We start from the raw sequence: 20,469 nt of genomic DNA on the forward strand, positions 1-20,469 counted from the left end.
ATCTCCAAGAATCATTCTGATTTTTTTCAACTCCATAACCAATTTCATCTTAAGGATTATTTTATTAAGAAAGGCAAATACTTAACTCACATGAGATGATGGGAGATGTTACTAATAGAACTTTACTTCTGTATTCTTACACCCCCTTTTTTTTCTTTTTTACAATGCAAGGTACAGAATATCCTGTAAATTTTTTTGTGGGGTTGTTGTTTAATTTAAAAAAATAAATCATAAATGAGTGTGAACTGAACTGAAGTTTGGAAACATGAGAAAACAAAACTGATAAATTTCTCAGTCCCTAGTTGTTCCAAAGTTGTCACTGAACTTTTGCCTCAAGTAGAAGGTCCAAAGTGAATGTTGGAGTCCGTCACCAATTAAACCTCTCAGGCACAATTGAAACATATGCCTGGCTGAGTTTAAAAAAAAAAATAATGTGTGGCCTTCCATTCTTAAACATGACCTTTCGCCCCTACAGCTGCAGCAGGAGACCACCAGCCTGCAGTATAGACCCCCTCATATGCCAACTGTGAAACTGCAGCCAGGCTGAAGCACTGGGCCCAGAGTTTCCCGTCTGATTTCACAAGTGGCATTTGGGCAGTGGAGGGGAGGCAGCAGCAAAAAGCCAATGCAAATACAGTGGTACCTCGGGTTACATACACTTCAGGTTACATACTCCGCTAACCCAGAAATAGTGCTTCAGGTTAAGAACTTCGCTTCAGGATGAGAACAGAAATCATGCTCCGGTGGTGCGGCGGCAGCGGGAGGCCCCATTAGCTAAAGTGGTGCTTCAGGTTAAGAACAGTTTCAGGTTAAGAACAGACCTCTGGAACGAATTAAGTACTTAACCCGAGGTACCACTGTAACTGGATGGGTGGGCAAAACTAAAAAATTCAGAGGACAGAGGTTACCATTATGCTAAGTGTTAAGATTCTGTCACACACAGCTGTGAAAGAGGCTGAAAAGACTATTTCAGGAGGGTTATGCCCTGTGCTTCTTTAAAACAAAACTTCAGGTTTTTTTTAATATTCCTGTCATCATTGCTGAAAGACTCTGCCCTTGATTCCAATGACACAAGTCCAAGACATCAGCAAAGGCTTTAAAGATACCCCTTCCCTTCTTCCCCTGCACCAGATTGAATAGCAACATGGGACTGTAGCCAAGACATCCCCCTTAATGCAGAACAATATCTCCATCATTCTGCACATTGCAAATATAGGGGTTAAAATGCCTCTGGCAGCTGGAGCCAAACTGGATGGGACCTAGAAATTGATTAGAGTTCCTGACTTTTTTTTCAAGGCATAAAAGCAGCCCTGAATTGTGTGTGTGCAAATTAGATTGTAGGCTTCCAGCCTCATATAACTTTAGTATGTTTAAATCTAATTAGTGCATGAAGGGGTTAAAACCATAGAGTAAGCTGTCCTGCCAAGCTTAGCCTATATTGTCACCTCCTTACTTGAGAGGAAATGGGCCACCAAGCGTCTGCATACAGACTTTTGTATGTGAGGAGTTCTGAGCATCACTAACCAGCCTCTTTTGTTTCAGACTGCAATGAAGTCTGAAACTAGCTCTTTTCTCTATCAATTGCTTAGAAACTTTTACATTTAGTAGCCAAAAAATGTTTGTAAGTAAACACTTCTATGACTTACCAAATGTGTGGTCTATCTCTGTGCTAGGGAAGTGGACATTTTGGAACTCATCTGAAGAGCACATTTTAAAGGTTTTACAGCCTATATGTTCATGTTTTCTTGGCTGCATGTTTTGCGATGTTAAATCTCTGCTGGGGCTTTCTCACCAAAGAGTACTTGCCCCAAACTCAAGCCTTGGTTCCAGGATTCAACAGAAGCAGCAGGAAAGAAGGAGGGAGGCTTAACCCACCAATGTCATGTCTCCGATTTAAAGTCAAACGTGCACCAAAGCTGCTGTCAGATTCAGAAAGGAAGAAAGTCAGGCAATATAGTTATTGAAGGAATGGGATTCTGTGTAGCAAGTTTAAAACTGACTCAACTCAAAAGAGAGCACTTTTAAATGCGTAAAACTTGAACTGTTGAGCAAAAGCATAATAAGGACACAATTGCATAAACAAGCTCTCTCCTTTATCAGTCACAGCAAGGGATGACCCTGACTCTTTAGGGGAACAAAGAAAACACGTCAATACTTTATCTTATGTGCTCACCACAAAATACATAGGGACCAATGTCCGGGAAATACGCCAAAAGCGTGTTCCCGGAGATCATGACCTCTTCCTAGATAAGAGTAGGAAGAGGAAGATCCTTTTATGGTCAGAAGTACAGGAAGGAAGATCCTTTTATGGTTGAGAGTACCGGAGCAGGAACGTATGTGATGTCAACCTGCGTACATAGGCTGACGTGGTTGGGCTCCGAGGGGAGGAGGGAGAGCGTGCCTGGAGGATATATATACTGCATGAAACTTGTCATTTCTTTGGACTTGCTGTGGACTTGATCATCCAAGTGCCTTCTGCTATCCGGAGAGCAGAATAAACTCTTTCTTTGAACCAACTCGGTGTCATTTGACTTCCTTCCTCCTGTCCCGGAGCAACGCAGACCCAATCAGTGAACTCCAATAAGGCTACATTTCCATGTGTGTGAATTTAAATCAGGGGAGCTAGTGTGGTGTAATGGTTATAGTGTTAAACTAGGACCTGGGAGAGCAGGGTTCAAATTCCTACTCGGCCATAGCTCACTGGGTGACCTTGGGCGAGTCACCATCTCTTAGCCTAACATACCTCACAGGGTTGTTGTGAGGAAGAGAACCACATTCACCACCCTGAGATCCTTGGAGACAAATGAGGGAAAGAAATGTAATTAATAAATAAATAAATAAATAAATAAATAAATAAATAAATAAACAAACCCTCCCACAGCACTGTATCCCCGAAGCAATCCAAGACCATTGTGGTAGTTTTTAGGTCTTTAAAATGCCAAATTACAGAGCCCCTATGCACATCTGGTTTTGTCCCTTAGGTTGGGACAATGAGACTGTGATGTATGAATATGTGAAAATGCCTTATACCGATTTGAATAATTGATCTATCAGCACAATACAGTGGTACCTCAGGTTAAGTACTTAATTCATTCCGGAGGTCCGTACTTAACCTGAAACTATTCTTAACCTGAAGCACCACTTTAGCTAATGGGGCCTCCAGCTGCCACCGTGCCGCCGGAGCAGGATTTCTGTTCTCATCCTGAAGCAAAGTTCTTAACCTAAAGCACTATTTCTGGGTTAACGGAGTCTGTAACCTGAAGCGTATGTAACCTGAAGCGTATGTAACCTGAAGTACCACTGTACTGTTTATTTGTGGAGTATTTTAACTGGAGGTGCTGGAGGTTGCTGAACTGGAGGTGCTGGAGGTGCTGAACCTGGTATATTACAGATGCAGCACATGTGCTCCCAATGACTCGTTTTCTTCCATTATCAGAGCATGCTAGGAGCCAGATGTGACATTACTGGGCCTTAGGCTTTATGTTACCTATTTCCAAATTTATAATGTAGGGTATTTGGAGTTCCCAAAAAGCTTCCATGGAAGAAAGAAAGGAGAGGAAAAACATCGGCAATGCTTTTTGATAAATGCATTGATAAGAAGAGCCAAGCCAGCACATAACATGATGCTAATTGACTCTGGACAAGATTGATCAAATTCTGTCAAAAGCTGAGAATACTGTTGCCGAAGTCAGGTTGACCTTTAGATGTACCTGATGACAAATGCAATTCTAATTCATTTGCCTAGAACATCACTCTGCTAGAGGACATTTTCTTCAAAAACTACTTCGTAGTAAATAACTGAAACACATGTTATATTTCATTGCCAAATAGCATTAGTGATATATCTCTGCTTTAAACAAATGATTTATATTCATATTGTTATGAATTTTATTTTTTGGAGGGGAGGAAGTAGCCTGTAGGCAATATCCTTCTATCCTTTTGGGCCACCAAGTGTTAAAATATAACCCAGGCTAGCTTCCTGTGTTGAGGTGATAGCCTGGGTGATGGGCCATTAGGGAAGCAGAGGAAAGGGACTCTGCAAATGGGTGGAGCCCCTCCCTCAGTTCAGCAGATAGTTAGAACTCAGCATAGGCGCCAGCTCCTCAAGGCTGAGACACTTTGCTCCCCCATTATGGTTTTTTTAAGGGAACCAGGCCCCCTCAATGTTCAGAGGGCATTTGATTCTGCCCCCTGGCTCCTCGCGATGTCACGTGCATGATGTTAGGACGTTGTGTCGAGCCCCCTTGATCATCTTGAGAAGCTGGTGCCTCTGAAGCTCAGAGATAGAAGGACAAAGCCTGAGTTTAGAGTTGAAAGTGTCAGTGATGTGATGTAGAAGTAAACAAAACAAGCTGGGGAGAGAGTCAGAGCACCATTTGAGAGCAATGATAGATTTCTGTTTGAATCCAAGTCTGCGGCTATGGGAGAAACAAGACCCTTCAGGGGTGTTGATGCTGTGAACCCCTCAATCATAGGTTCAGGTTTTATATGTGTGTAAATAAACCATATATAATAAAGACACCATAGTTTCCATTGTGCCTCATTCCAAAAGGAAACATGAACCCTGGGTAAGCACCTTGTGCCACTCAGAGATTGGGATGGGGTGCAATGATATCACATCATATTATATTACACACAAACGTTATTTCATTGTCCCCACTGGTATGGGACAGGCTATTACAACAACAGATCCATTGTGAGGAGAAAGCACTAGAAATTTATGAGGGTCTGCCACCTCTCTTTTATACATACACAAGATTAACTTTTGGCAGCCAGCCTCCAGACAGACAGTGCTAGTTAGCAAAGCATCCTTAGTATATTATTGGAGTGTATGTATACACACAAACACACACACATCATCTTTCTGTCAGCCGGTTAAAAACCACAGATTTCTTTCTTCTTCAGCCCTAGTTGAGGTGTCTACCAACTAGTAGGTGCCACCCATCAAAGCCCACCAATGCTCACTGGGTGAGTGTCATCAGCAAGCAAAACCTTTACCTTTTGCTATCCTGTGTAGCGTCACTGTTTCCCCAGGCAGCTGTTCCTTCCCTCCTACTTTCCTCATTCCAGTGACTGTATAAGCAGCCCTAGCCAACTTCAGGCCATTTGGTAAGCAGGATGATGTCACAAAGCTACATAGCTAATAAGATTTGACTATGTAATAGTATTAATTCTGGTAAGGGAAGTCAGTTATGAGTGAAAGCAAGAGAGGATCAAGCAATTCTGCAATTTCATAATTTCAACACTGCCAATGATGTTCGCAGAGTAACAACCACAACCCTCTGAATAGTTTCAGCTCAACCACATCTTCCCATTGGACAGCTCTTCCTACGATAAATACGCACAATTTATACATTTGTTGCTTTTGCCAGACAAATTGTATGCATCCCAAACCCTTCTCTTTTCATTATTATTCATTTTACTCTGTGGCATAACATGATCCCTCACAAAATATAGTATACTCTAATTAAGTTCAAACAGAAATAGTAAACATGTTATGTGGTTTTTCCCCTCAGATACAAGTCCCCCCCCCCCATTTCCACAGATGTGGAATCTATCAAATTATTTGTGGCAAACAAACACTGGATTTAGTTGACAACTACAAACAGAAAGCTCAGACTACAAAGGATATGTGTCTTGCAGCAGAACAGAGCACTCACCTGTCAGTAGCAAAGTCTGCAGGATAGTACCACACAGTCTTGTCATCCTCGCCATCAAAGGTAAACTATTAATATGTAACAGGCAATAACAAAGCAGCTTCAGATCAAATTAATTATTCACTCAATGCAACACACTCTACCACTCTATTTTTTAAACTAGTAAATCTGCAAAGGGAATACATTTTCTCAATACCAGATTAAAACATTTATGGATATTAAAAAAGAAATAAAGATAGCTCTTTAGCAATTTTTAAAAACAACCTAAAAAACAACACTTTAATGTTTACTTCCAACCAATTCGTAGCACTAAACCTTTTAGTTAGGTAATTTTAGATTCTGGACTTAATAGTCTCCAGACAAACACCCCCTTTCTTTAGATGGCCACGTGTGTTGATTCACTTACTTCTATTAATTCCTTTAATAATGTGTGTGTGTGTTTGTGTGTGTGTGTTGAAACACTGCTTAATACAAACCACAAGTGTTTGTTTTCTTTGTGGTAGTAATCCAGGAAAGTGCTTCTATGTTTAATGATTTTTGCCTGAAGCAAAACTCTATGTATATTGAGAAAGTTTTGCTAAAATGAAACATTTGTAGGGATTTTGAGGGAAGACAGATGTCATTGAAGAAAATTAGCAACATTTACCCAGGGAAGGTCACATACCCTTATGCTATCCAGTCATGTTACTTAATGCTATTGGAAGTAAATTTGGAGGCGTCTGTGCTAGCAGAATATGTGTAGAACATTCCCTGGGAAATTAAGGGAAATCCAGAAACACAGGCGAAATTTCTCAGGGGGTGGGGAGTGGGGGTGGGGAGCTGCACACACCCCTACAAACATCAAACCAACATTACTTGTGATTGCATTCTATAGGTATGGCATTGTTGCAATTGGTATGTGGAGATGATTTGAAAACCTCTTGCACAGTAATTGTTCCATATATTAGCCCTGACCGTGGCTGTCAACTTACAGATTTGAAAATAAGGGACCAGCAGCCTCGAAAATAAGGGATCAGCAGCCAAAATAAGGGATCAACAATTACTTGGATAAAATACATATTTTGTTGCATGCAAATGGCTTTAGATACCTATTAGGTCCATAAATTACCATATAGCATATATTCAACACAAAAAAACAGCAACAATTTGTTGTTGACAAAGCACAGCTGGACATAGAAAGGGCCCCATTACCTTCAGTAGCTTATTTAAGGGACATCATCAATAAGGGACAGCAGCGGGACATGGCGCTGGGATAAGGGACTGTCCTGCCAAATAAGGGATGCTTGACAGCTATGGCCTTGACATACAGCCCAGGTATGATGGGGTTCCATGTCCCTAGACGGGAGGGAAGAAACTCTCCTTTCAATGAAAGTAATATGCTGAGCTGCTCTTTAAGCTACAGCTGTGTGGAACAGTTGCCACAAGACACCTACAGCCTAGTGCTGTTGCTCATAATTATAATTGTGCAACTTTTATGACCCCATGGACTTACACTGCTGAATTGGCTTTCAATAATAATGAGTCTGTTTCAGCTCTCTCTCTATCCTTTTATGGCTGTTTATGCTGTTGTGTGTGTTGGACTGAAAACACTAATATGATCTATGCCATTGAAGATTTCATATATACAAAGGGTTAGTTCTCACTGAAGTGATAGAACTGTATATTAGACTGTAAAACTTCAGATTGATGGTAAAGAATATTCTAAACAAACAAACCAGCTACACACAAGCCTTCTTCAGGCATTATCACCAGAAGAAGGAACACAGGAAGACTGGGGTGTGGGAAGGGGGTGCCCATTTTGCCCCAGTGGCTCCGTATACGATTATTGTGAACTTCTGCCTGGACCTTCCTCACTACAGAGATTCACTGTAATCATGGAAGGAGCTGGTGGAAGTCATGCATCCCTGGGGGAGCAACATGTATATCACTGATGTCCCACTCTACCCATGTTTCTTCTTCTTGTAATAGTGCCTAAAGAAGGCTAAAAGCAAGCAAGCAAACAAACAAACAAACAAACAAGGGTTCTCAATTGACCTGGCATGTTAGGGTTATGTTTTTATTTTTTAACGTGCAGTGAATTTATTCAGAATAGAGGAACCCAAACTACAGACTGAAATGGTACAGCCCCAACACGTCTTTACTATCTTGGTGAGAACTAGACTCAGCTTAAAACTATTCAAGGTGTTTGTCTTCTGAAATGTCCTAAGGCTTTTTAGAACAATCTACAATCTATACGGGAAACAATGCAAAGGAAGATATGTGTTTGCTAGGTTGGACTCTGTTTCTCATATGCATGTCCATCGCATAATTTATCATTGTTTAAAGCACAAGTGCAAGTAGATAAATAGGTACCGCTCCGGCGGGAAGGTAAACAGCGTTTCCGTGCACGCCTCTGGTTTTCCAGAAGCGGCTTAGTCCTGCTGGCCACATGACCCGGAAGCTGTATGCCGGCTCCCTCGGCCAATAAAGCGAGATGAGCACCGCAACCCCAGAGTCATCTGCGACTGGACCTAACGGTCAGGGGTTCCTTTACCTTTTTTAAATATGCAACATTTGATGGCTTGCAGCTGAATGGGTAAACTGCCTCAAGACATTTTGGGGTCTGAAGTCAAGGGAAGGATGGAATTTGAATCATACCTCATTGCCGGTGATAGGACAGCACTGTGCTGCACCTGAAAGTAGCAGAGTCCCTGCCTGCAGGCTCATAAATTGAAAGGACACAAGGAGAAGGAGATTCAGAAGGGAGAGGAAAACAAGCAACACAATTCTAAATGTTACAAGGCTCTTATAATGACCACCTGGGATGGAAATTGACTACTCACTGTTAAGAAAACAGGCCTTGTTGGCCCTCTAAGAAAAAAACACTTGGTGATCAGAACTTCCTGAAAATGGTGGCAATATAGTTGGAATTTGTGGTCTTCACAGGATGGGTCTTCTCTGATCACCTGAAAGTGAAGGTGGCCTCCCACGCTCCCAGGAAGGCAAATAAACGCTACCTTTCCCAAGAGCTTTCTGCATGCTAAATCACGGGCCTCATCACAATGATGGCACCATGCCCACACACATACCGTATTTTTCGCTCTATAAGACGCACTTTTTCCCTTCTAAAAAGGAAAAGGAAATGTGTGTGCGTCTTATGGAGCGAATGCAGGCGGGAGGTTCTGCTCAGCGCTCCCTTTATAGAGGCGCACAGAACGTGTGTGCGGCTCTTGGGGGCTTTTCCCCAAGGAGGGAGAAGGGACTGACGGGCTGCCCTTCTCCCTCCTCGGCTCCCTCCACAGGCTCGGCTCGGCTCTTTAAAGCGAGTGCAGAGAAGAGCCCGTGTGCGGCTCTTGCTCACTTTTCCAGGAGGTGGGGAAGAGACGAAGGGCAGCCCGTTGCTTTCACTGAAGCCAGAACAGCAAGAGGGATTGCCGCACAGCAATCCCTCTTGCTGTTCTGGCTTCAGGGTAGCCCCACGAAGCCTCTTTAGCGCAGCAGGAGCGTTGCTTTGGCCTCTTCAACAACATTTGATTCAGAATTTTTTTCTTCTTGTTTTTCTTCTCTAAAAAACTAGGTGCGTCTTATGGTCAAGTGCGTCTTATAGAGTGAAAAAAAGTATACTAATAAACACCACCCTTTTGCATATGCAAACTGTATTACAATAGCTACTAGAGAGATAAAATATAATTATGCTAACAATCACAGTGAATGCTTTTTTTAAAAAATCTCAGCGCGTATACCTCTGTCCCAAATCATATCCCACAAATATATTTTCCTTTACTGCTTCTTGCTACTATAAAAATAGCTGCTAGCTTGTTGCAATATATAAATATTTGGATGACCTGCGAAGGGCACGCTTATATGTATTGCCCTAGAGGCATTCATCTTGTATTTCACACAAGTACTGCCTTTTTAAACATCCCTTATCATTTTCTACTGCTAACAAATGAGGTTCACTGACACAAAGTTGGCAAGGAAGGAGTGAGGATAGAAATGTCCATGATTCGGTGGTAGGGGTGATTTCAAAGATCTATTTCTTCTGTCAGTACACACCACCAATTGCAGTAATTGATGTTTCAGCCATTACACCACCGGCTTTCACAGACAATGTAGATAATTAACCAGGCTCCACTTTTGGATGATTATTTCTATCCTCCGAGGAACTTGACGGTATAATGGACAAAATGTCAAGAATAATTAGGAATAATGATAGTGGCAGATATGCTGCCAGACCTAAAATAGGGTTTTGCCTTGTCTTGGGGCAGTGGGGAGCATGGCTCAGGGACATTAGAATTCAATTCTGTGGTTTATATGTTCCTTGGGAGATTGTTAACATTTTTCAGAAAATACAAAGTGGAAATGAGAGTGCTCTTAACACATCTCAAAATATGTTTGAATGAAATTAGTCAAACAGCTTATGCATGTCTTTAAATTACTAAAAATGTCCTGTGTTTTTTGTGGGTGTGTTTTACAAACTTCAGGACATGCTACCTTATTAATATATTATTTATGCAGCACACATGCACATAGGTCATCATTATGCAACCCTTTGCATCAAAGTTTAAACCTTCCTTCTGTTCTGAATCCTATAAAATATTATTTTGCTTTTATGGAATGCAGTATAATCTGTTTATTCAGCCACCATGCAAAAGTGACTCTGTTCCATAGTTTAAATATCATTTGTATTCTGCAGGTTGAAGGACAAGGGAAGAACAGTAAATATTCTTGGCCCTCTTCTGATACTCCTGGTCCACTCACCCTTACTGGACCTCTGTATTTGGGAGGTACCACTGCCCTATCATTGCTGTGTCTTGAAAGATGCATCACAACAGTTGCACAACAACTGTGCAACTTACCCCTTCACTGGTGAGCCATTACATTCTCTGACGTGCCATAACAAATTATTGTTTCTCTGTTTGTATATGTTTTGAGACTGGCTTTGTATGTCACCTTGTGAGGACACCTGTCCTGAAAAGTGGGATATAAATACTTTAATAAATTAAATACAAAACAAATAGCTGTCAGGCCTCATATGGTAGCTGACCCATGCTGGAATGCTCTATCTACAGTCTGTCCTTAGGTCTAGCTAGAGGATCAAATCTAAGCAGTATAAGCTCTGGGCACCTGTGTGTGCAGGGTGATTTTGGCCGGTGGCAAGGGCCCAAAAGAGCAGTCAGGAAGGTCCATGACGTCTCTCAAGGTCTCACAGGATCTCACAAGGGGAATGAAGGGTGAGATCTTAAAGGGCCATTTTGCCCACCCTTGGTGTTATGTTACAGCCTCACTGGGCTATTTGAGTTGCTGGTTGACAGGGCCAAAAAGGATTTTGTTCCCTCAAACTTGCCCCTCGGCTAGGGTTTTTGCACTTTTCCCTTGGGGACTTAAGGTCTACGTATACTAGTGGAAATGGCATTGGGAAGGATCAGCATAATAAAGGTGCGGGGGGGGGGGGAGAGAGAGAGAGAGAGAGAGATTGGCCATGGGGCACATGCAAAGCTGAAATTTCTCACTCCTGTCACGTTTGAGGCCAAGGCTCAGCACTAGGTGACTCCCATGGTGGCTGTTGGGTTTTTCTCTACTCTGAAGGAGAACTAAGGATGGTTGGAATGTGGAGTGAGATCCCTGCCATACTGCCATGCCATCCACACTTTCTACTGTAGTCGATAAAGATTTGGCCAATCCTGTATCCTGCCTAGTTATTTCAATGCTGTCACAGAGTCTCAAATTGTACCTGCCAGGGCAATCTATTAGCTACCCCAACCCTCAAAAATATATCCTCAGATGTTTTGCTGAGCAGCAACCTCTCAAGAAGGATTACAGTATTCAATACATTTAACTATTGTAGCCTTAATAATTATTTATACCAGTGTACTAAGGTCAGTAGCTAGGCTGAGAGGTCTCCCCTGGTTCATTTTAAAACAACAACAACAACAACATATTGCATTGGCCATCTTACAATCTGCTTGCAGGGAGGACGATTTTAGAGGTAAATGATATATGTTTGTTAAAAAGTCAACTATTTTATGTTCAAGGATTCTTATGTTACTCTGGCATTACTCCATTGACAAGGTTCTCTTTCATTTGCCTGTCCTAAAAGTTCCTAATTTTGCTGCTATTGACATAGCTCTTTCAAACACTCACCCAGAAAAGAAGAGGAGGACTCTTTTCCCAGTTTTGAAGCAATCAAGGTTACATACTGTTTTTCATCAGTTGTTGCCCCTGAACCCAAGTACTTTGCAGCTGCATCAGGTGAATATAGATTTAGGCTTTATGGGCACAGCACAAGTTTGTGAAGCTGATGTTGCAGAGGTAAGAGGCTTTCACAATACTTCTATTTTCTTTTCTCATTTGAATAATCTCACTCATTGTTTTGAGAGCTTGTCTTTTTAAAAGACCCATAATCTCATTTAGTGATTAATAACTATCTCCTTGACTTTAAAAAGAGTATCAGCAGCTACCCAGATGCTCCTGTTGGCTGTCTTATTGACTCACACAGTGCATTGCACGCTAATGCTTCTAACTTGATTTCTGTTAACTTCTTGAGGGCTGGCAGCCTTTTGTCATACCTTAAACAAGGAGGAAACCTATGAACTGCTAGAGGGTTGGCATTCTTTTCTTGTGTTCTATCAGAAAAAAGTCCGTATGGTAGTATTCTTCCTACTGAGAAACACAAAACATCAAACATGTTGTCTCACAACTGCTGAGTATAATAGGGAAATGGCTGGTTCAGTAATCCCTAAAGAAAGATACCAGTTCAATATTTGATAGGATTTTCTTTCATTTCTGACCATGTCACATCTTCCTACCTCTCTAATTAATGCATTTTACCTTCCTCAGATCACCCCTCTGATCTCTCTCCTCGCTATTTCTTCTTCTTCACAAGGGACAAGGTATTGTACTTGAACACACACTGGAGTGCTAGCCCTGGAATCCATTCATTGCTGTGAACTTTCCTTTCCTGTACAATTTATCAAGCCCCCAAGTGGGCCTAGTGGTAAATACACAGCAGCCAGCTGCAACAGCAGCCTTACTAGGGTCCTTTTCCCTCTGCATGACATCACTGAGCCCCCAATTTCTTTATCCTTCAAGTGACAGACAGTGAAGTTGAGCAAGAACAGAGGAATCACGCTTAAATGTTGTTTGAGACAGTATGGGGCTGTTGTTTCAATACTGATCTAAGGGGCTTACTCACATAAGTGCATCACTTTATTTTATAATTGCTTAAGGCGGTTGCCAACAACAAACACATGCATGCACAATGCCTGGTTTTATGATGACTAGTTTTTTCAACATGGGATGGCAGAATACGTGGACCAGCCTATTCGAAATGTGCCCTTTCTGAGATGATACAAAAACTCGAAGTAGTGTTTTATTAGATGCAGAGGGGCAGAACACCTAGAAGAGACCACGGCTCATCAAAATAGCTGCTACTTTATGCTGCTACTTTACCATCAGGAAGCCCCAGTGTTCAGCCTGCACCTCCTTTTGCCCCTCACAGCCCCTCACATGGACCCAGATAACCAAAATTCAGCCAGTGATTCTGGTACTTGCATAGGTAGGCCACTTCCTTACAATTCTTTTCTTATATCAGATGTGATTTTGCCATGCCAAAGCTTTTCAAAGTCACAGTGGCTGATTTTCAATGGTACAATACCTTTCAGTATTCATTCTTGACCTACTCACTGGTGAGAAACACTTGTGCAAAGATCATAAATGCACACCCAAAATAATCAAGACATGATACCTGAAGAGCATTACAATAATCTTCCAGCATAGTTTCATAGTATACAGAGGTCCCATTAAAATTGCTTTATATCATCAGTAGTTCTTATTACCAGTGGCATAAACATCCACACATTTTTAATTGTTACTTCTAATTTCTGGGAATGGTCTTGGCAACAAACCATGTAATTATGACCTTTTAAAAAGTATAGTTGAATGGCTGTATTGATTAAGTGGGTGGCTTCTGAGTTAATATAACTAGAGGCTGACCTGGCTAAAACTCTGGTTGCTACAACTGCCAACAAAAATGATGCCCGTGGTGTGAGACCTGCTCCTCTATCAGGCTTGATTAGTCAAAGGCCCAAGAACAGTGGATTAAGCATGCAGTTGGTTGTTGTGCTTGACATAAAACCCTTGGGATGCATGATGCAATACCTTCCATATTGAGAGAGGCATAGAAATTATGTCTCTTTTTTAAAAAAAAAATGTTGACCTGGAACATGTGCTTCAGTGGTTTCAGCTCATGAGTTTAGAATAGGAACCATGGGATGATTGGGAACCTTTAGGTTATTAATAGAAGACATGCTTCCCACCATTAAGATCCTAGATATTCAGGCTGTAGCATACCCAGCTCGAGATTTTAGGTGACAAGGCTTGTGAGGTTTTGGATATCTACAACCACTCAGAGGAGACAATAATGGGCTAAATGAACCAATGCCATAATGACCCTCTTCACATGAAAATCATGCTTCACCTATGGGCTTTGGCCTGCTGTCTTCACTCTGAAACTGGATGCAGTCAGGAAATAGCTTGAAATGTGAACTAAGCTTGTTCAATGTGAACAAGGGTCTCCCTTCACAAATTTGGTACCCGGGACAAGCAGGATAAAGCCATAGGACTATTAAGTTGGATGTAGAATCATAGAATAATTTAACTGTAAATTACATGGAAGGCAACATGAGGGTCATTTAGTTCAAGCGCTTTCAATGCAGGAATGTTTTGCCCAACATTGGGCTCAAACTCACAAGCTTGAGATTAAGAGTTTCATGCTCTGCCAACTGAGCTATGATGCATATCAGGTTTTCTTTGCCATTTGCTCAACACATGGAGCAAACATGATCCCACTCCCACACACCCAGTGTCCACAAATTCCAATGAATGTGTGAAGAGTCAGGTGTAAGCATTACTGGGGGCACCTGCCAAGGTCCACACACCAGCAGGGGTCCACTCTTCCCCTACTACAGCCCTCAGTTCTTTCACCACTCCTTTTGCCATTGCCAACGACTGGATCAAAAGCAGAACAGAAACAAATGATATGAGAAGGAGCAAGTGATGCAGCCACCTGTCCACTCACCTGACATTTTCCTCTCGGCGGCAGTAGGGAGAGAGTTCAGAGGCAAGTTGAGAGTGAATGGTGGGGGAGAGGAGTGGGACTCTGAGGGTACCCTGCTCAAACAAACTGCCATCCCTCACTATACCTCAGGCAGGTACTGTTGAAGACGAATAGTTTTAAAGCTGCTTCACCTGTTCATTTACTGCAGGGGTAGGCAACCTAAGGCCCGCGGGCCAGATGTGGCCCAATCACCTTCTCAGTCCGGCCCATGGACAGTCCAGGAATCAGCGTGTTTTTACAGGAGTAGAATGTGTGCTTTTATTTAAAATGCACCTCTGGGTTATTGTGGGGCATAGGAATTCATTCATTTTTCCCCAAAAAATATAGTCTGGCCCACCACATGGTCTGAGGGAAGGTGGACCAGCCCACGGCTGAAAAAGGTTGCTGACCCCTGATTTACTGCAGCTGTTATATTAGAGACCACCCTCCAGACCATGTGAGCAAAAGCCACACACAGGAACAGATGAAACTGCCTTATAGCAATTTAGACCTCCCCCCCCCATATCTAGATCAATACTATCTTTTCTGACTAGTAGTGATCCTTCTGTGCCTCAGAGGAAGACCTGGAGGAGGATCTCAGAAGATGATCACTGGAGCTGCCAGAGAACGAAGCTGGGACCAGCATGTGCTTTGCCATTGAGACCATCCCTCCTCCCACCCCCTCTCCACATGCCAACAATTCTCAGACTGAGCATTTAAATTCTCCTTGAAGAATATATGTGGGGTAGTACAGCGATATTCACAAGGTAATACAGTCCCCCCCCCTTTTCTTTTGAGGAATGCAGGAGCAGCTGGCTTGCACAATGGTGTCATTCATTCTACACTTGCATGGCTTGCAATGTTTGTTCCAAGCGCTGATTCATAGACGTCAGCATTGTTACAGATCAAAGAACTTTGCTGGGAAGAGAAAATATTTAATTTCTCACTTTCCTACAAATTAATCTGAAAAACCCTTGGCTAATTATTACTCTTCTCCTTTGACTTCGTCATTCACAGGAATAGCTGGAGATGATAATTAGCAGAGATGAATTAAAGTAATAGGAAAGGCTGACTTCTGCAACAGCTGCTGGGATTTAAAATGGGCACAGTTCTCATTCCGACACAAAGGTAGTGTGGTCCAGGAGTTACACTCTTCTTGGTCAAAACAAATAGATTAAAACAGATGTTTAGCTAAAGAATTTACATACAGGTGCCACATAATATCCATTCTGCAGTTGTAAGAACTCAATTATTTGTGGGGTAGCATCTGCACTTTCGAACTCCCTGTGTCTTGAGATCAAGAAGGCATCTCCACCACACTCCTTTCATTGCCTGCTAGGAACATTCTTGTTTAGACAAGTCTACCCAGGACTCAGCTATACAGCTGCAAATAAAACATTTTCAGTCTGTTTTAAGTGGAGTATACAATGTGACACTAGATGGTGATGGTGAGCCTCATGGAAAATTCAATGCATTTTTAAAAAGGCTTTTTAAAAAAGCATTTTCAGAACGGTTTTTATATGTGTGTAGATTCCACCCCAAATGCTTAGAGTGGAGGTATTTTTATTTGTAGTATTTAACTTTCGTATGTTTTAAAGTAGGAAGGTCAATTTCTTGATTTTCTTGTTTTATCTTTTTGTAAACCACTCTGAGAGGTGTTTGTAAAAGAGCGAGAGTGCGCAACGCATAAATTTTATAAAATAAATAAATATACTAATCACTGTGGTGAATAATTGGTGAAAACTTAGGTGAGATATGAATGGGTGAGGAACTTTATGGATACTACTGCTGAAATTCCAAACACTTACTGATCAGGTCAATTGAAAAATGGCCCTCCTTTTCACAGACATTTCACCCATTATCTCTAACTTGGGAGAAAGCTCAATTTCTTCTGAGTTAAACTTTTGCCCCACTGGCGTTCTTGGGAGTGCGATGGGATAGAATTCCTTCCTCTACCCTCGCTGGAAAGGAGGGACATGTTTGGAAGGTTCTGCCAGACTTCCTGCTTCAATGGCAGCAGTGGAACAGAGTCTAACACATTGCACAAGTCTTGGGAAATTTAGTGTCCCACCTTACTACTGACACCTGGGATACAAGACTTCATTTTTTTTTTCAGACCAGATTTTAAACCAAGCACAAAAAGAGTTGCTGGAGCCATAATGCTCACCTCAGCCTTGAAATTCAGCAGCATTATTAGTAAAAGCAAAAGCTGCTCAGATTAATTTTAGAAGTGACAGTGTGAAAAATCTCAGGGAGTATTCAAAATTTTATGTAGACAGTGTGCACTTTCAGCACTGTCATCCTAGATGCCTGTGTTTCTGACTGAGTCTGCAAACCCATGCGGATCTTATTAAAGAATGTTACTGTTGAGCATATTTGCAGAAAACATATTAAATGCAGATTTTTCAAGCGATTTGAGTGCCATTTGCTAGGTTTGCTGTGACTTCCTAGGAAAGAGTTCCTTGGGTTTGGAGAAAAGCTTATCAAAAGCATCAGCTAACTGTGCTGTAGCAGAGAAAAGGCAAAATTAGATGTTAGGAAATGTTTGGAAAGAGGTAGCAAATAAAACTGCAAGCATCATAAAGCCATTATATAAAGTCATTGTGTGGCCACAGATGGGATGCTATTCACAGCTATTTTTAAAAAAAAGAATCTGAAAGAGCTGGAAAGGGGAAACTAATAGCCTAGTCCCATGTGGAGTTAGATGAGCCGAATTCTGCATTGTTGAATGATCAAGGGAAATGAAGCACCTTCCTAATGAGGAAAAGATAAAGCATTTGGGAATTTTTTGTTTAGAAACAAGAAAAGTAGCGGGACATGATAGCAGTTTATAAAATTATGAACAGTGTGAAAAGAGCCAAAAGAACATTTTCTCCCTCTCATATAATTTTCCTGCTCAATGAAGTTGGCAATAGCTTCAGGAGAGACAAAAGGAAGTGATACTTTACAAAACTTATAATTTAGCTTTGGAACTCACAGGTACAAGAGGTGATGGCCACTAACCTGGGTGGCTTTTATAAAGGATTAGATAAACTTACGGAAGAGAAGTCTGTCTCATGTTAGTTTTAAAAAACTGCCTGTGATTTTGGGACAGTAGGCTGAGAAAAACACAACAGAGGAAGACACTTCTGCCCTTCTTGTGAGCTTCCAATGGAAACAAGAATGGCAGCTGGATTGCTATTGTTGCAGAGATGTGGACTAGATGGATCTTTGACTCGACTTGCATGCATCACACTTCTTAGTTTGTTCAACTTCTTCTTAGCAAAACTCTTAAAAAGGTTAAGAGAAGTTCCAACTAAGTAGTCAAGGACATGATCCTCAGTGTGTTTGTTAGAGCAGCAACTGCCTTGTTAACCAAATTAACTGCCCACACTATGGACGAAGATCAATAATCAGTTCTTCTGTTTCCTATTAAGAGTGCTCTGTAAAAGCAGCTTTCTCGCTGCAAGGTCTTCGGTGTAACAAACAGGGCTTGAACTACAAAAAGAATGGAGTCCTTTTAAAACTTCTTGGCAGGGACAGGCTATTAATTAATTGGATAGTTTGGAGGGAAGGCTAATTACCTAACCTAGAAACAGCACTGAAATAATTGTGCAACTTTTAAGACCAGAATGGGAACTGTCAGTCTTGGTCCCAGGTTAGCTCTTGGTCCAGCAACCATGGGATTGTATATGATGAGTCTAGGAAAAGCAGTTACAGTACATGGGTATTTCTACCACTAACCTTCAATTAATAAAAGAAAGAAATACTTCTTCCGCTGCAAGTATATTGGAGGGGGGAAAGTTCTCTGGTGGATAAAAAGGCACTGAAAATGATGTAAAATTAAACACCAAAAGCCTTTTCAAGTATGGAAATACAATTATAGGGAAAGCTTTTCGTGTTGACAGTCTGTTGACCAGATATCGTATTACTTAGCATACAGTTTTTGTTTGACTTTTGGACACTATACGTAAGCACAAAAGCTTGTAACATTATGCATGTTGGGGAGGAAATGATGTACCCCCGGACAAACCTTTTATGAAGGAGAAAAGTTCGTTTGGATTACCTTGGACTGAAATAGTTGGGAAAGTACAAACTGGAACTAGTTTATTTTTGAGCAGGATGAGCTTGCAATAGAATTAGTTCCTTTTTAAACTGAACTTTCCAGGCACTGAGTAGAGCTTCTGTGATTTGTTCTCATACCTCTGGCATAAGAACATAAGTACCGTATTTTTCACTCTATAACACGCACCTGACCATAACACGCACGTAGTTTTTAGAGGAAAACAAGAAAAAAAATATTCTAAACGAAACAGTGGATGTATGATTTTTGTGGTTTATGCTGTGGCCACAGACATGTGATCTGACAGTGAGTTTGGAGTAGCCCAATGCAAAAATCCTGAGGATCCATGTGGATCCATGCTTTGTAACCATGTTTTTGCACCACTGCGGCCCCAGGCAACAGTGGGTGCATGGTTTTTTTGGTGCAAGATGTAGCCATGGACATGCTATGTGATCTGATGGTGAATTTGGGGTGACCCAGTGCAAAAATCCTGAGGATCCATGTGGATCCGTGCTTTGTAACCACGTTTTAAGTGGGGAGGGAAGGAAAAGCACTCAAGGGACAAGGAGCACACGTGGGGTGGGTGGAGAAGGATGCTGCTAATAATGCAGAAGAGGGGTTTAAGGGGAGAAGAAGCACGTCTGGGGTGGGTGGAGAAGGATGCTGCTAATAATGAAGAAGAGGGGTATAAAGGGAGAAGGCTCCTCTCCTCTCCCACTTTGCTCCTTTAAAGCAAGCAGGCTCTGCTTTTCTTCCTCCTCCCCGCTCATCCCCGGCTTAGTGAGCTGAAAAGCTTTGCTGCTATGTAGCGAGCTGAGTGGGGAGGAGAGAGGGACAGAGAGCCTGCTTGCTTTAAAGGAACCAACCAGACAGGAGCCGCTTACACTCGTGTAAGCGGCTCCTCTCCTCTCCCACTTTGCTCCTTTAAAGAAGCAGGCTCTCTGTCGCTCTCTCCTCCCCACTCAGCGGCTCTTCTCCCGCTTTGCTGTTTCAAAGCGAGCCACGAAGGAGGGAAGGAAGGGGAACCATGGATCCTCTGCTCATGACTGCAGCAGATCCCCCCCGCCACCCGTAGGCATTCCCTCCATAACACGCACAGACATTTCCCCTTACTTTCTAGGAGGAAAAAAGTGAGTGTTATGGTGCAAAAAATACGGTATTTTCTGTGGGACCAAGCTGCGCTTGTCATATAGTGAAATTGTTCCATTTGAGACCGCAGGTGGGATATACATGTTTAAATACTCTCCCAACACCATCAAAAAGAAAAGAATGATTGGAGCCTACCATACCTGATGGAACATGATCACAACCTAGCAGCCTGTTCTCACCGTGGTCAACCAGATGTCTATGAGAAGACCATAAGGAGGACATGAGTGCAACAGCACTCAGCTCATTTGTGCTCCTCAACAATTAGTGGCATACTACTCTGATATTGAAGGTAGTATGCAGGCAGCATGACTATTAACCATGGATAGCCTTGTCATCCATGAATGTGTCTAAACCCCCTTAAGCCACGCAAGCTAGTGCCCACCAGTAACTCTTGTGATAGCAAATTCCATAGTTTAACTATGTGCTGTGTGAAGTATTCCCTTTTGTCCTGAATCTTTGTCCCTGGTTCAGTCTTACTACTTTTTCCTCACCATTGAAAAGAGGTTACTTTGCTATAATTGCTGTCTGCACTTGGTGATAATTGA

General features: G+C 41.9%; 2 long non-coding RNA genes across 6 annotated transcripts in view; one reads left to right on the forward strand and one right to left on the reverse strand.

Moving 5' to 3' along the window:
• Positions 1-6,605, reverse strand: part of LOC310761318 — a 19,069-nt gene extending 12,464 nt beyond the window's left edge. The window contains exon 1 of the long non-coding RNA XR_014547375.1: positions 5,661-6,605. This is a non-coding gene — a long non-coding RNA (uncharacterized lncRNA). The remainder of the gene's footprint in view (positions 1-5,660) is intronic.
• LOC310761290 overlaps positions 1-20,139 on the forward strand; it is a 27,756-nt gene extending 7,617 nt beyond the window's left edge. The window contains exons 2-6 of one of the 5 annotated variants that reach the window (XR_014547333.1): positions 10,333-10,505; positions 11,785-11,948; positions 12,477-12,529; positions 15,291-15,500; positions 19,988-20,139. This is a non-coding gene — a long non-coding RNA (uncharacterized lncRNA). Of the gene's footprint in view, positions 1-10,332; positions 10,506-11,784; positions 11,949-12,476; positions 12,530-15,287; positions 16,404-19,987 lie in introns of those variants that run through there. The other 4 variants (XR_014547334.1, XR_014547337.1, XR_014547335.1 and 1 more) reach the window with 4 other exon arrangements.
• The last annotated feature ends 330 nt before the right edge of the window (positions 20,140-20,469 follow it).

Source organism: Podarcis filfolensis (genome assembly GCF_964270895.1).
Source record: "Podarcis filfolensis genome assembly, chromosome: 4".
Lineage (NCBI taxonomy): Eukaryota > Metazoa > Chordata > Lepidosauria > Squamata > Lacertidae > Podarcis > Podarcis filfolensis.